At 38.2% G+C, this 13,177-nt stretch overlaps 1 protein-coding gene across 3 annotated transcripts in view; it reads right to left on the bottom strand.

Moving 5' to 3' along the window:
- LOC129232360 (cystathionine beta-synthase-like) overlaps positions 1-13,177 on the bottom strand; it is a 78,559-nt gene that overhangs the window by 52,391 nt on the left and 12,991 nt on the right. The window contains exon 1 of one of the 3 annotated variants that reach the window (XM_054866508.1): positions 4,722-4,733. The exons of the other annotated variants lie outside the window; for them this stretch is intronic. The gene's annotated coding sequence lies outside the window, so the exon portion shown is untranslated. Of the gene's footprint in view, positions 1-4,721; positions 4,734-13,177 lie in introns of those variants that run through there. 3 annotated transcript variants of the gene reach the window in all.

Raw genomic sequence — 13,177 nt, 5'->3', positions numbered from 1 at the left:
CAACCGAAATGGAACAATGTGTGCGGCTGAGTGAGTAACTGTAACCGAAACAGAAGATTTGACGAAAGAAGAAAGCTACTGGCGCACGATAACACAGAAGTCAATTTGTTATGACACTTCCGGATTTCAAATGATCGTAAAACGAGTGGTGATAAGTATGCTCCAAGGAGAGCGATAAAATTTCAGCGCTTTAATTCGTTATCTTTTTACAAACGAAATCCTTAACTTGTACAGCAAATAGAAAGTTATTTCGATCACTCTCTAGAAATCTATTCATATCTTAAAGTTCTTTCCAAGAAGACAGTAACCCAAGGTCACGTGACCTCGTTTTCCAAGGGCTCTGTACTTGACGCTTTCTACACAGTTTACAAGTCATGATGCTCAAGGCTCAAGTGATAGCTCTTTTTTGAGCAATCCACATGCACTCATGCCTGCACACAGACACAAACTTATATGCCCACAACAAAATAACTCCTTATTTTTTCAAGGGAGGGGCGATTGATTTTCATTACTTACTTTTTACTATGTGTACTGATTTAAAAATATTGATCACCAAGGTTTTGGACTTTAATTCCGAAAGAGTTCCGAGAGAGGGTCCCAAACCCAAACCTCCGGCCTCCCAACATCAATGAAATTCGTCTGAATTTTAGTTTTTTGAACTTCATTTTCGAAAACGCACCCGCGGAGAGTCCCTCAAGGGAGGGGCGATCGCCCCTCCCTTGAAAACTAAGCAATAACTAAAGAGTGAACAAAATCGAAAATTAAGCATTTGCGATGTCGGAAAAAAAAAAAAAAAGCGAAGAGAGAGAGTTGAAGTAGTAAAAAAACATAGTAAAAAAATGTGTAACCTTACTCCATAAATACGGTGGCAGCATTCTGCACCTTGTGCAATCTTATTCCGGGGGCTAGCTTCCTCTACAGCAATGAAATAACTTAATTGATAAAACGGCGTAACGTAAGGTAACGAACCCAGTAATTGGCACTTTAAGAGTTTGTCCTTAAACTTACCTCCGTTTTCATTACTTCGAAAAAAAATATTCACTTGCAAATATTTTTGTATGAAAGAATGCACATCTGAGCATCTATTTAGTTCACTAAAATCTTAAAAAAATGAATTGACACTTTTATAAAAATATATGCATAAAAAGTTACGAAAATCACCAGTCATTGGCACCTGATACACCAGTGTATGACACCTCGTGATCCAGACATTGGCACATGTTTATAGAACAGGAAAATCACTTTATTTTTGACTTTTAGATTACATACAAATTTCATCATCATAAGTAATATAATTAATGTTGATTTAAAGTAGGTAATTTTATATAAATTAATGCTAAATCACACATCTTGACGTTAAAAACGTATTTTAGAGAATAAAAATTTGGAATGTCACATGGAAAAAAATATTGAGATTATTGCTGATTCATCAGTTGGCATGCAATTTTGATTTTACGAATAATAGCTGTTTTCACATAAAAAGGAATGTCAACCCGATGATTCTGAGGGACCATAAAAAATGAACCGATTCTCCATAGTCGCAATATCGGACTGATGGTCAAACACACACACACACACACACACACATATATATATATATATATATATATATATATATATATATATATATATATATATATATATATATATATATATATATATATATATATATATATATATATATATATTCTCTCTCTCTTAAAAATTTAACAATGTATGCTGTAGGATTCAAATCAATAATAGAACCCATATAATATAGTTGCTGCAAAAGTATCAGTGACATATTGCACTAAACATTAGTATTTGTAGGCACATGTGCCAATTACTGGAGACTAGCAAAACTGAAGCACCACTAAATGGCACACACACACACATCCATCATTATTTCAAAAATCCCAAAAAGGGACAAAAATTTACTTCTACCCGCTCAAAGTAACACCTTTCCAACTAAACAAAACTTTTGACAACCAAAGTTTAAAATTTATTTTAAGTCAGATTTCAATGGATTGATGTGCATGCTTCCCTTAAGCCAGAGAAGAAGCTTTTGCACCAAAAATAGCAACAAATTTTTCTCTTTCCTATGCACTGCTACCATTTAGTAACATGAATTGAAGTTATAATCTTTAAAGTAAAGAATCATTCAGTAGCTATATAGTCTTCTACTTTTAAAATATTGGATACGAATATTATTTTAGGACATTTTTGTTGGAACTGCCAATCACTGGTGACCTGCCAATTACTGGGGGTGTTACCCTATGAGTGCTACACGAGTTTTATCAGTTAAGTTCATAGAGCAAAGAAATGACAGAGAGGCCCCGCTATACTAAGAAATTGAAGCCGGAAGTTGCGTCACTGTTTCCCGAGATCCTTAGCGTCCTGCTAAGTATCTTGAGATACATCTTGATTCAAAACATCACTACTGAATCTCAATTGGTTGTTAATTTAAACTTAGATATTGTTGCAAGTTTATGATGAAGCACGTTTTTGAAATAGCATCGAGACATGAATTAAAATGAAAAACCAATCCGCCGGCTACTTTATCCGGTCTCTTTGCGAGATTGGTGAAAACTATTCTCGCTAAGCGATCACGTCATCGTAACCCCACCCAACACTGCACAGCCGTATCCCAATATGGCGGCTTCAATTTCATCTCCTTTTTACCATAGACGGTGTAATAATCGGTATCTTGAGTTTAAATTTCAGGTAAAAATCTTACCATTTTCCGATTCTTTCTGGGCGTTTGCATCTTTTGACTTCATGAAGAGTTTTTAAAATTGACTAAAAAAATTCACAGTACTATCAAACGAAAAAAAATTCAATATATTAACAAGTATTTACAAATTCAAGGAACAAGCTTTAAAAATCGGACTGTATTGAAAATCATCTTCGGTGTTCCATCGATTCTATTTATTTTTTACCTCAATCAGTTCACTTCAAATCAGAAAAGCGGTGGGCGGAAGGAAAAGTTCAAAAAATAAAAGTTCAAGGCTAACCTTGATCGCGACAGACGGGGCCTCTCTATGTATATTTCTTCACTCTATAGACTGATACAGACTTGCCAAGTAGGATAACGGCACCAGCAACAGCCAGTCGTAAGTTGAGAAAATAAAGAACTTTTGCACATTTTGAAGAGAAAAGGGGTACTCTGTCCATGACTCATCCTCTTTCCTTATTCTATCTGTTACTGTGTATCATCAGATCAGTGTCTGTTACTGGGGGGTCGGACCTTTTTTCTCGAAATGGGCAGATAAAAATAGAACCAACTAACTGGGAGGATCCAGGGGCAGCCAAACGTTAGATGAGATGTAGTTGCATAAGAGGTAAATAGTTTTCAAAGTCTCAATAGAGCCGTTTCCATGGGCACTTTCGACCCCGGAAAAAACCTGCTTTTCGCCGCGTTCCGGTTATTAGCGGGTTTTATGCGGAATCTTTCTACTCCTGCTAGCTTCTGGAGTGAAAGCGGTGATTCTACCCGGGAATGCATTACGCGTAACAAGTTCGTCTACTAGCCGCTAAGGATGCTGGGTAAAAACCGCTTTCTCCGGTACAATGGGAGAACCTCTTTTTACATGGAAACGGGGAATTTTTCAATCGGGTTTTTTTGCGGAGCCAGAGCGGAGATTTACCGGGTTGAAAAGTAAGTTGTGAACACGGCTAATGCGTTGAAAGGCTCAGAAAATGGAGTTAACCCGAGAGCGATGTCTTAAGCCTGTCTGTGACTGGTGGCGCTACCCTTTTGTTCTTTACAGTACGTTACGCTTTTGAATAGCTGATGCTAAAGGTGTTAGAAAAAAGAATATACTTTTAAAGTACCTCATTTCGGATCAGATGCAAACAGTTTTCTTTTTGAGAAGTTCAAGTATACAAGCACAGGCAAGAAACAAAGTACAGTGATCACCGCGGAATAGGGTGGCACGGATGAGCGAAAACAGCGGATAATCCGAATAATAGGTGAAAAACGAAACTACTGTACAGAATAGCAGAAAAACATGAATAACACTCTCACACACATTTAAATTATAGCTAAAAACATTGTACGTTCCATCTAGTAACATTGAATGTAAACAAATGAGGCAGTGAGAAGCAAAGTGGACATTTTCAAGTTTCGATTTAAAGATTTCCATTTAATTTCTTTTCCTAAATCATGCTGTATAAAAGAACTTACCAGGGCTACTAGTACAATCTCTTGTCCCAAGACATGGGAGAGGTTCCCCTACCATTTGTGCAGGTTATCTCCAAATTTTTAATTTTGCCCTTTGCTTCTCACTGCCTCAGGGCCAGATTTGGAAGTGTGGAGGCCCCGGGTCAACGAAGGAGAGGAGGCCAATAATCAGGGTTCAAAAAGATCATATTTTCGGAAATATCCGATACTTTGATATATATCCGAAAATTTTGATATATATGTATATATCAGATATATTTTCGATTTTTTTGACCCGTGAAAATTAGGATATTTTGTGAAAATTTTATTGTGGGGGCCCCTTCGTTGTGGAGGCCCAGGGGCAGTAGCCCCGCCTGCCCTCCCCTAAATCCGGCTCTGCACTGCCTTATGTGTAAAAGCTAAAAACGAGCAAAGACACAATTATAAGTTTAAAAAACATTTAATGACAGTTAAAAAAACGACCAGCGGATAAACCGAACGCCGATAATTGAGATTTTACTGTAGAGCACTAATAAAGTAGGAGACCGACCGCGGGAGAGAAAGCGGTAAAAGAACTTACCAAAAGGGATGGTTCGCGTCCTCCTATACTTCTGAGTCACTCCCGGTGCTTTAAATAGAGCAGAATCTATCTTATCGGCTGATAACGAACCGGCTCGGCACCGGCGCAATTCGAGCACATGTTGACGGGGAAGGGTCGCGCACATGCGAAGGCCGCGAACTTTGATATGCAAAGGAGCCTGTTTACAGCGGCCAATCGCCGTTCTAACGAGATAACGAACTTTCTACTCGGTATATACGGAAAACCTTGGCCGGACCTGTGAGCGAGAGAACATTCTCTTCGCTACAGGGCCTGATTACCGTACGGGCCGACTAGGCCTAAGGCCCCATCTTACTAGGGGACCTAACATTTCTTAAGGGGTTAAAAATGACCAAACGATCAAAAAAAAAATTATTGCTTATTTCGAAACTAAAAACTCTTCTCAACACAGGGGAAAAGTTTCATTGCTTGCTTTCAAATATTTAAAAAGTTATGAGGGGGTTTTAGGCCATGCTCGCTATGTGTTCTTACGCAAAAGAAAGACTTCAAATTGATTTTTCTCGATGATCGTTTTTTTGTGTTTTTGTGTCATAAGAAACCCTAAGGATTTTTTTCTATTAAAGATACAGCTTTAAAGTAATACTTTTTGCAATTAAGATAATATATTTAACAAAACTGTGCATGGGATAAGCATTTTATAAATGATTCAAATGTTTAGAGCATTTTATACCTTTAAAAACCAAATTTTTTTGAAAAAAAAAAATACGATTTTTTCCGTAATTGATCACAGAACATTTTCTAGTAAACACAAAAGCAAATGAATGCACAGATTTTTAGAGATGATGATTGTGATCGTTTAGCAAAAAGATTTTTTGATATTAGTTTAAAAACAAAAAAGCCTTAGGGATTTTAAAAAATTGAAATTTTCCTAAATGTTTTGAATTTTTAAAAAAAGTAAGCAATATTTTAAAATTTTTCAAAAAAATTATTGATTACAAAGTAAGCAAGCATGATGGTTTCAACAAAAAATAGAATTTACTTAAATTTTAAAAAAATTGCTTGAAAGGTATTGTGATCCCTTAAAGAATTATGCATAGCATTACATACTATAGAGAAAATACGTGGATTTTTAAAATTATCGTTAAAAAAATAATGACTTGTTAATTGCAAGAAACATCGTTGAAGGAGAATTTTTATTCATTTTCCCCAGTATCGAATTTAACATGTCACAACTAGGAGGGGCTTGAAGGGGAGTCATAAAGGCACATGATAAATTATTTACATAGTTCTGTGACAGACAAAGCTGGGCCCTGAAAATGCGGGAGGGGTAGTTCAAGTTTTAATTATATGTTTTATTAAACGCACGTCTGTACTGAATTTACTCATTTTTATTAAAGAAATGTCGAAACTTAAAATTAAAAATGTTTTCGGATTTTTATTGCATTAATTTCATTTGTTATTAGTTGTTATCTACTATTTTGAATTTGCTGGGTTCATTTTTTGCAGTTTATCTACAGATTTTCTGCAAAAACCTGGGTTTTTGCCAACCCTGCTTCTAACGTTATGAAATTTTGCCTAAGTTTAATTTCAAAAACCTTTCAGGAGAAATGGTTCGAACCTTACCTTCCTCTAACATCGGCAAAAGACGGTCTAAAATTGCAATTTCAGAACTTCAATTTCCAAAAATTTCGGTTTAATTCTCCGAATAACATGCTTTTGCCTAACGTCATCAAAGATGGCCACAACTGAGTTTTTAGACCTAAGAATTCAAATTTTCCGGGGGAGGAGGGACTTTTACCTAACCTCTTGGAAGATCGTCTTAAATTGCGATTTTGGAAATTCAGTTTCAAAATATTTCTGTACCCCATTGATACCAAAGATGGTCTCAAAATGCTATTTTTAACATTAAGGTTTCGAGGCATTTCCACGGGAAATCCCTCAAACACCGCCAAAGACCGTTTGGAATTGTGTATTTTGGAACTTTTATTTCGGAAATGTTCCGAATCTCATTCCTTCCCCTCTCATATCATCACAGATGGAATACATTTGCGTTTTCAATAACATCCCTTCCAAATATTTTCGAGGGGAAAGCCCCTTTTTCCTTAATATTATCGAACATGGTATTAAACTGCATTTTTGAGACTATTAATTTCGAAAAAGAAGAAATATGTAAACTGGCATTTTCAAAGAGCAAAAATCTGATCCTTTTCTGGGGATAGAGACTCCTCAGGATTACAAAACCCCTCAGACTCCAGTAGACGTTTAGCCCCTCCCCCCCCCCAAAAAAAAAAAATTGTGCAAGTCGGCGCCCCTGGGCGATCATATGAAGTAGGCGCGGGTATTAAGGCCTGTCGGCTAATAAGGCCTAAACAACAAAAATACAATTTAAAATGTTCGTATCCACTCAAGGATGCACTCGTAGGTAGCTAATGCAACATTCACACTGCGTCCGCACACCCGTCACCCACGTATACTTTTCTCCCTAAAACCAGTTTTCGGCCGGCGTTGCCATGACAGCAAGCCGTATTGTGCGGGACCCGTCAACGTGCCTAGAAGCCAGATATCTGACGGCTCTGACGTCCGTAGAGTTGGGAGTCGCATTTCATTGGTCGCCACGAGATGAGCGCGCTGTTACTATTGGGTGAGAGTATCGACATGTGCTTTACGCGTGTTCGAATGTATGAACGCTTCCCCCTCTGTTCGGAAAACGTAAGTGTGTCCGTTTGACGTGGCGAACGTGATGTGCGGACGCTGTTTGAATGTTGCATAACACTCATGGATGACACTTCATACTGGTCGCGACCCCATTCTTACGCGGGATTTCGCCACCAGGGTGGGAGGAGCCATCCTCTCTCTACTCCGATTGGCCTATCCACTCATTTCCTTTTACTTTTCTATTTTTAAAATTTTTAGCCGTTTTTATTTTTTAAAACTTTCTACTATATTTATTATACAGGGAATTTAGGAGCCCTAAGCTCCAGGCGTTCCAGAAACAGTCATATGTTCATGTTCCTTAAGCATTGGTTTCCTAGCAACGAATCGCCGACCTTCGGCGTCGCTTATCGGCGAGAGGAAAAACTTGATTCTTCTGCGCATGCGCGCCCGAGCGAAATCGACGCCGTGAGTGGCCACGTCGGAATCACGTGACTTTGATTTCAGCGTCACGCCGAGTAGCGACGCCAAAGCTCGGTGATTTTGCTTCTAGTGCGACGCGATTCGTTTGCGCGGAGCGGTTGCGCAACACGAATAATAAAAAAATCGTCCGACTGAATTGAATAATTTTTCTCTTATATTACTTTTAGACATAGTTTTGTGTAGACCAGTTTTCTGTTGTCAATGCTTCTATCTATCTTTGACGTCTGAACTATATATATAAACCAATTATTGTACTTTTGTGTATTTCTTTCTAGACGATGTCAGAGTATTTGTTTTGATCGTCGACCAAATTTGATCGTAGGCCTTATTATATTTCTTTTGCTTTCTCAACAATGTCAGTTTTACATCTTATTTGAAATCTTTCCCAATTAATATATTATGGATGTTTATAAGTAGTTACGACTTTTGACTAATTGTTTCAGTGTTACCAAGCAAACCTTCAGAGAAGTTTTACCACATGGTTTGCGGTTCTAGCCTAAAAGTTCAGAATTTTAGGACATCAAAGAAAATTATGAAAAAAAAAAAAACCCACCAAATGTTAGAAGACAAGCCATTAACTATCACAGAACCCCAGTCATCAAAGACGTGTTTGACAGAAACAAGAAGGAGAAAATAAAGGCGTAAAGCCTCAATGAAGGAAAACGATGTTATTTGGTACTGTCACACACTTGTGAGAAGATAAGAGATGAATTACATGAGACTATACCTAAAATTGGATGAGGAGTGATATTTTACCCTTCATCCAGTTGAGTGCACGCTCCCTGGTTCATATATTTTTCATTTCTTTTCAAATGGGAAAAAAAATTAAAAAGAGCAAACCACATACAGTAAACTCCCGATTATCCGCGGAATAGGGTGGCACGGTAAACGCGGATAAGCGAAAACCGCGGATAATCCGAACAATGGGTAAAAAACATTACTACTGTATACAATAGCTAAAAAATATGAATAAAACTCAAACATACATTTAAGTTATAGCTAAAAACATTGCTACATTGCATCTACTAACATTAAATGTAGAAAAAAGATACGCATTTAAAGCTAAAAACGAACAGTAACACAATCATAAGTTTAAAAAATATTTAATGACCGTTAAAAAAAATGATAAAATAAAATGTGAAAAGACCCGCGGATAAGCCGAGCCGCGGATAATCCGACCGCCGATAATCGGGTGTTTACTGTATTACTTTTCCCTAACTCTTTTACTGAAAAATTCGCTGAACAGCTGTTTCTATTTTCTTTATTATTTTGAAGAAGAGGAATGATTGCAAGGGTTACCAAGAAAAGGTAAAACAAACGAATTTATATCGAGCATGTATTTTGGTTAACTGCATCCCCCCTCCTCCCCCTTCTCCAGAAAAAAAGCAACACAGCAGCGTAGGGTTTTCTCTCTTTTTTAGAGAAAATTTCTTCGGGTCTGCAAAGTTGATTTCATCCTAAGCTATAAGTATATATCATCATGAAATGTTTCATTTTTACTTCCTTTTACAAAAAAAAAGGAAGCATTGTGTTCGCGAAAAAAATTTCACTCAAAAATTGGCCTTAATTTCAATTTTACACACCCCCGAATGAATGTTGAGTTTTTTTTTTCAACCCGACCACACGTGGATATATGCCTAGGAACGTACAGACACCCGAAATATCCATTTCGACGATCCCCGAGTTAATTACAACGAGTTCTCTCGTGACGTCCGTATGTACGTATGTATGTCGCATAAATCAAGAACGGTATGTCCTAGAAAGTTGAAATTTGGTACGTAGACTCCTAGTGGGGGTCTAGTTGTGCACCTCTCTTTTTGGTTGCATTCGGGATGCTCCAAAGGGTGTCTTTTGCTCCTTTTTTTTGGGGGGGGGGGGAGGGAAACCACTGTTAATTTCGATGGTTAATTCAAGTGGTGTTATAATTTGGCGGACACTTGGCGATATATCGCCAGTCTTTTGGTCACCAAGTTTTGTCGCCAACTTGGCGACAAATTTGGCGATTTTTTAAATTTTTTTTAAAAAAATCTGGTTTTAATTTGGCCACTGTTGTTGATATTTAGAGAGTAAACTATTGAATCACATTAAAACTGCCAATAATGGGTAAATGACATTAAATTGGAGTAAAAGGAAGTCATGTGATGCACACATTAGCTCGTTAGGTTGAATTTTATTTTTCTGCGTAAGTAGGGAATAAATAACGAAAATTCTAGGAATTTTATGACAATACTCGGAAATCTTAGGACACCTCCTACCCCTGGAATAGGTTCCGTTCCCCGATTCGGATAATTGGAGTTCTATTTTGTACATTGTATCAAATCGCTCAGCGTTTCCCGCACACGCGTGACTGACAGAATTTTTGCGAACTCGCTGGCAACTTCAGCGAGATAGTCACGTGCGCTATCAATCCATATGCAGATAAGAACCGCATAGAGCGGGAAATCTGTGAATCGAATGAAAACCTACACGTACACTCGAGCAGAAGAAAACAATATTATCTCTTCCAAAACAGTTGCCTCTGAAATATAAACAGAGAGCCTCTCCGATTAGGCGACAGATAACGGAACCCAACACTCCAGTTTTTTAACAGATTTTCCCAGACGAGGACATTGACTGTTTTTTTTTTTTTTTCCCCTTCCTCCCTTTAATTGGATTTGGCGGTAACGTTTCTTCAGTCATTATCGGTGGAAGTACGTAAATAACATTTCTCTGCGGACGCGATGTTTGAAAACAAAGAACCACGTGGTTTGTAACTACAAAATATTGAATGGGAGGGAAAGAACATCGAACTACGAATTCTGCAATATGATTTATTGCAAATTTTTACTTGCAATTGAAAAATGGCAACAATGATGGCTGATTAAAAATAAATGCATACAAGGAAAAAAAAAATTAATTTGAATTTTGACATGAATTCAAATTATGTTTTTCGCAATCACGAGTGTATGTATGTAGGCGTGTGTGTTTGTGTGTGGGGGGTATGTGTGTTTGTGTGTAGGGGGTATGTGTATGTGTGTTTAGGCATGTGTGGTTTGTGTCCGTGTGCTGGGCATAAGTGTGTGGGTAGTTGTGTGTATGAATGTGTGTGTGAGGGGGGTATGTGTGTGTGCAGGCATATGTGTTTTGTGTGCAGGCATGAATGTGTGGGTTTGTGTGTGAGGGGGTATGTGTTTGTATGCTAGGCATGAATGTGTGGGTAAGTGTGTGTATGTATGTTTTTGTGTGTGGGTGTGTATGTGTAGGTGTCTGTATGTATGCGTGTATGTGTAGATGTAAGTGTTTGTGTGTGGGTATGTGTAGGTGTCTGTATGTATGCCTGTATGTGTAAGTGTTTTTGTGTGTACGCGTGTGTGTTGTGGTTGTGTATGTATGCGCGTGTGTGTAGGACATGGCTACAACCTGGAGACGCTTTCGCTATAGGAGCAGCATCGTGAGGAGCCGATCGACGGTGATGCTGCAGAGGGTGGCGGCGGGAAAATAAAATGATAGCACGCGAAACACAGTCAAATAAAAGCAATAAGCAATAGTGATTGCTCAAAAAAAAAAAAACAGTCGGACTCCGATTTAACGCATTCATCGAGACCGAAACTTCCATCCGTAAAATCGGGGTTGTTCGTAATATCGGGGTGAGAAATTTTTTTTTAAAAAACTACACTTAGCTTATCTAAAAGCCCGAGTCAGATAAAAATATAATGGATCTGCGCACATCACTCAAAAGTTTCTGCAAGCTAATCATTGTCTATCACTTAAGAAAAAATAATAATAAAAAAAAATTAATTTGAATTTTGACATCTTGGAATTCAAATTATGTTTTTCGCAATCACGAGTGTGTCTATGTAGGCGTGTGTGCTTGTGTGTGGGGGGATATGTGTGTTTGTGTGTAGGGGTATGTGTATGTGTGTGTAGGCATGTGTGTTTGTGTCTGTAGGCTGGCATAAGTGTGTGGGTAGTTGTGTATATGAATGTGTGTGTGAGGGGGGTGAGTGTGGGGGGTGGGTGGGGGGGGGTATGTGTATGTAGGCATATGTGTTTGTGTCTGGTGTGCAGGCATGAATGTGTGGGTAGTGTGTATGTGTTTGTGTGTGCATGCGTGTGTGCGTGTAGTTGTGTAGGACATGGGCGCAACCTGGAGACGGCTTTCGCTATAGGAGCAGCATCGTGAGGAGCCGGTCGACGGTGGCGCTGCAGAGGGTGGCGGTGGGAAAATAAAATCGAAGGACATCAAAACAGTCAGGTGAGAACAATAAGCAATCAGTGATTGCTCAAAAAAAAAAACAATGAAAAAAAAAAAGTGCATAAAAGGGAATTGACATCACTGTGCAGAATAACCCTGCTATCTGGTCATTTTCACAAAAAAAGGGATTTCCAAGGCTCTTTCAAAGTGCTATAAAGAGCTCGAACCTGAATAAAAAATTTGACTTGAAATGAGTGGTACTGCTCAAGATGAAGTCGACCATTTTCTTCATGTTTTAGCTCAATATCACACTCAAACTCTTCAATTAATCGACATTTCTGGTCTAGAACGCCTAAGTGCCGATGGATCCCGTGTCCAATCCTATTCCGCCACCATCCCCTTTAATTATTGCATTATTTTGTTCATGTGCTAGGTCCTAGACTGATTGCTGAAAATAATCTATTAGATTTCTTATGTCACAAATCATAAGATCAAGTCTGCATCATAAAGATCTTTTTAGATGAAACTGACAACCGACTTGCGTCATTTAAAGCCACAGACCTGTAAAGCATTTGATTAGGGTGAAAAAACAACGTAAATAAAGCACAAATATTGGAGAAAATGCAGCATATAACTATTTCAAGGCTACAATGGAGCCTCTTCATCAGTGCAAAAAGCTCACCAACACAACCAAAGTTGCGAGAGAACTAACAATAACCAAGCGGACACCGTTATTTTATACCAAAGAGGGCCAACCAATAAGGAATACAGGAACAAGACATCAAACAACCAATCAGCGAACAGCATGTACACTCCGGGCTCAAAGCAGGGGGAGAGACAACCAATCAGAAGCCCAGGAGACAAAAAGAGTACGAGACACCGAAGAAATAGGAAAGGCAATTATAGAAAATGCTTCGAAATATCATGAAAAAATGGAGTGCAGGAAAAATCATTGACAAGAGAATGAGAATTTTTCCAAATATAGTAAGCTTCCCAGAAATCGAGGTCACAAAACCGAAGAACATTTACAAATAATCCTTGCAGATGAAAAATCAAAACAGTGACCAGAAATCCAACAATGCTGAGCGATGGAAGAACGAGCAAGTTCTTTATGTTTAACATAGTTTTCGTGCTCTTTCAGACGGTGCTTGAGAGCGCGTTTATTCTG

This window comes from Uloborus diversus, unplaced genomic scaffold, assembly GCF_026930045.1.
Source record: "Uloborus diversus isolate 005 unplaced genomic scaffold, Udiv.v.3.1 scaffold_12, whole genome shotgun sequence".
Classification (NCBI taxonomy): Eukaryota; Metazoa; Arthropoda; class Arachnida; order Araneae; family Uloboridae; genus Uloborus; species Uloborus diversus.
The sequence above is the reverse complement of the archived record's forward strand: the minus strand, read 5'-3'. Positions and strand labels throughout refer to the sequence as shown.